Source organism: Rana temporaria, chromosome 5 (genome assembly GCF_905171775.1).
Source record: "Rana temporaria chromosome 5, aRanTem1.1, whole genome shotgun sequence".
Taxonomy (NCBI): Eukaryota; Metazoa; Chordata; class Amphibia; order Anura; family Ranidae; genus Rana; species Rana temporaria.
The window spans coordinates 214,369,793-214,373,583 of record NC_053493.1 but is presented as its reverse complement, the minus strand read 5'-3'; the positions used below and the strand labels follow the sequence as shown (position 1 = coordinate 214,373,583).

Below are 3,791 nucleotides of genomic sequence, written 5' to 3'. Positions count from 1 at the left end.
TACAGTTCAGGGTATATAGTATATATAGTACAGTCTCAAAGGAGGGGAATTTTTTGGAAGAGTTGGGGGGATTATTGCTGTGCGATGAAGAAAACCAGACAAAGTATGTATATATATATATAAAAATATATAAAAAAGGTTTATTCATTCAATTTTTACAAAATATAGTAATTCAATATACAGATAGTGCATAAATTATTTTGTGGGAGCAAGATCTAGAAATAATTTTTTCGATCAGGTCGACCCTACTAGTTTCGCCTCTTGGCTTCTTCAGGGGAATTAGGACAAGATCGTCTCTCTAGATTACTCTAAAGAGATGAAAAAGAATAAAACAATTTTAACATATGCATACAATATAAGCTCAAAAGAACTTCGATTATATATGTTCAACAAAACATGTCATGTATATAGAGTACAAACAAAAGTTTGGCTGGGATCTCTGGCGGGGCAAGAGAAACCAAAGTTCATAGGAGCAAATGCGCATATATCCACAGCCTGGTAGCAGCCAATGCTGTTCAGCCCATGAGAGGGGGCTGGCAGCAAAATTCCATAGGTAGGAGAAATAAAACCTACCCTAGCTTCATGCACAGCCAGTCAAGGAAAAACCCCCTCAGGGTGGATATTGAAATCCAAGTTCAACTGACAGGACTTAAAAATACAGAAGAAAAAGAATCTATGTTAGAATATGTGTTATTAAATTATGATCTGTTTCAACTAATTAAACAAATCCATAATAGAGTCAATAGGGTTAATATATGTAAAACAGCCATACCTTGAAGCGTAATAAAATCAAGGTGAATACAGGGGAATTAAGTAAGACAATAACATGGGCACTGAAGAGCCTCAATTCATCTGAGAAAAAAAAAAGTGTTTGAATAGATTTAATATACTTCATAAAGTTAGTGAGAACATGGGTAACTAAATTATTAAGTGTAAGCAAGGGATCAACTTACATGGAGTATTTAACTAGATGAACAGTCTGAGTGCAAGCAAACATCAGCTGGTGATAGAAAGTCAAAGGATAGTCGTTTGCAGCAAAAATCAAGGACCAGTCAATTGCAGCTGAAAAGTCCACAGATAATCTCCTTTAAAAAGGGTAGAAAATGAATGAAAATAAATGAAAAAGTGAAGGTTTAGCCATAAGTATTCAAACCTTACACAGAGGAGACAATAGTGAGGAGAGTGAATGGTTGCAGGATGGAAACTTACCTATCTTTAAGAGGAATAAAGACATCTGTCAGTACCCTGTTGGTAGCAGACAGATAATGATCATATCATGCTATATATAGCCTGTTGGGGAGGCGGGTGCATCGCGATTGGATCTCAGAGGTCACATGGTCGCTGAGATGCCTACAATTCCCACACTCCTTAGCGCTGAAGCAGCCGTGTCATATGATGACACCGGCCAATCAGCAGAGCCGCACTCTGGAGAAAAAGGAAAAAAGGAAGGAAACGTATGAGTGCAGAGGGGAGGAACACAGAGCACTAAAAGAGAGCGATTGCCAGCCAGCAGCACCAAAACAGTCACACATACACAGAGCGGCGTGGACCATGACCGCAAGCTGACTGATCAAGGCAAACCAAGCAATCAAACATGAAAGCAAAAGCAGTAGATCATATATTGTAGAAGTCAAAATATAATAAAGAATTAAGACAAACAAAAATCACTAATAAGAAGGGGAGAGAGACCCTGAACAGGGATGTGAATGGGCTGATGTATGGAAAAGGGCTGTAGTGGCTTATTGGGAAGGATGCGCATTACCTCCAGAACTAATTCGGGCTCAAGCTAGTCCCACATATAGGTGAACCCAGAAAGGAAAAATTGCCAAGCCAGAGACCCAAGCCAAAATAAAAAATTATATACAACATATTTACCAATAAAATGAAAAATGTAGGGTTTACACTATATGTACAAACATATGTATTCAGTATATTTCAATACATACAATCAAAAATCGACAACATTATTATTGATTCATAAATTATACATCAATATTCAAAGGAAGTAAATGTGGTTGTTATAATGATATATAGCAATATATAACACATTATTGCCCCCATCATAAATGGGAGCAGGTGGGTTGATTTTAGCCAGTGCCGGAACTTGCCCACTAGGTGGAATATGGGGCAAAGAGTTTGGTGGTCAAAGTAGAATACATGTAGGACCTGCTGGAGAGTGGCAATAGAGCAGGATGTAATGAGGAGGGAGGAAATGACCAGACCATAACACCTTTCTTAGATGGAATAACGTAGAGGCCACACCATTTTATTTAATAATAATAGAATTTCTTATAAATATTTCTTTCACAGAAAGGGCTTGAAACTGATATATTCGTTCAACCCCGGAAATTTAGTGGCATCTAACTGATGTATCCATTTGGTTTCAAGTTGGAGTAAGGTCTGGTCAATTCCTCCACCTCGAACATGTATAGGAACATGCTCCAGGGCTGAGAAACTTACAGCGTTAAGATCAAAGTCATGTAGGCAACCTACATGTCTATTTAAAGCAGTGGTCATTAGACGCTTATATAGAGGGTTGACATGGTCTCTAATGCGTTTAAAAAACGGTCTCTTGGTCTTGCCAACATAGAAACATCCACATTGGCAAGATGCCAAGTAGACGACGCCCACCGATTGACAGGTGACACGGAACTTTAGTTTGTGAATGCGACCGTTGGGTAAAAGAGTGACGTCATTGGTATATATAAACCGACAAATGTCACAGTTACCACAAGAAAAAGTACCTTTAATAGTAGATGTCTCACATTCCTTTCTGGTGTGGTGACTTTGGACAAGGCGATCCCTCAGTGAGGGAGTCCGTTTAAATGTGATTTCAGGATATGGTTTTATATATTTTGATATCGTATTGTCGGCTAGAAGTAGGGGCCAAAATTTTTTAAAAATCTGTCGCATTTGAATATGCTGTTGCGAAAATTTGGTCACTATTCTGATAGAGTCAGTTATATTATGTTGTTTCTTGGCATTTGAATAAATAAGATTAGATCGGTCTAGTCTGATCACCTTGTTGAATGATCATTTGAGCAACAATCGACTGTAGCCCCTGGAGAGTAATCTACAGTATAGATCATTAGCTGCAGCGTGGAAATCTGTGTCTCTGGTGCAGTTTCTTTTGAGCCTCAGGAACTGGCTGTAAGGAATGCTATCCAAGAGTGGTTCAGGGTGGGCACTGGTCGCGTGCAAAACAGTGTTGCCCGCAGACGGCTTGCGATACAGTGATGTATGCAAGCGACCCATACGGTCAACATGGATACGCAGATCCAGGAAACTTACATCAGTTTGGCTACATTCCATGGTGAACTTTAGGTTGAAGGTGTTAATAGCCAATAATTGCATAAGGAGTGTGAGTTCCTCCCTAGAGCCATACCACAAAATCAGTATGTCGTCTATATATCTGTACCATTTAATGGCCTTAGACAACAGTTTTGACAGACATATGTTCGAAAAGATCTCCTTCTCCCACCCCCCCAGATACAGGTTAGCGTAGCTGGGGGCACACTTGGTCCCCATAGCCACTCCCTGTATCTGGAGGAAGTGGGAGGAGTCGAACATAAATACATTTCTTGTTAAGATAAACTTCAAAAGTTTCAGGACAAAAGCATTGTAGGGATCAGAGTTTAGGCCACGTGCCTGTAATTCTATGGATATAATTTCAAGGCCTTTGGAGTGTGGTATACAGTTATACAGACTCTCCACGTCGAGGGCCACCAGCCAAGATCCAGGTGGAATGGACTTACCATCCAGAGTTTGGAGCAGGTGGATGGTGTCCTATA

The 3,791-nt window shown here is 39.7% G+C and overlaps 1 long non-coding RNA gene across 1 annotated transcript; it reads right to left on the bottom strand.

The window, feature by feature from the left end:
* Window positions 1–206: 206 nt before the first annotated feature.
* LOC120940596 lies at window positions 207–1,410 on the bottom strand. The gene is made up of 5 exons (XR_005749450.1): window positions 1,210–1,410; window positions 954–1,085; window positions 773–852; window positions 574–648; window positions 207–308 (listed from the first exon to the last, which is right to left on the bottom strand). It is a non-coding gene; the product is annotated as an uncharacterized LOC120940596 (long non-coding RNA).
* Window positions 1,411–3,791: the final 2,381 nt, after the last annotated feature.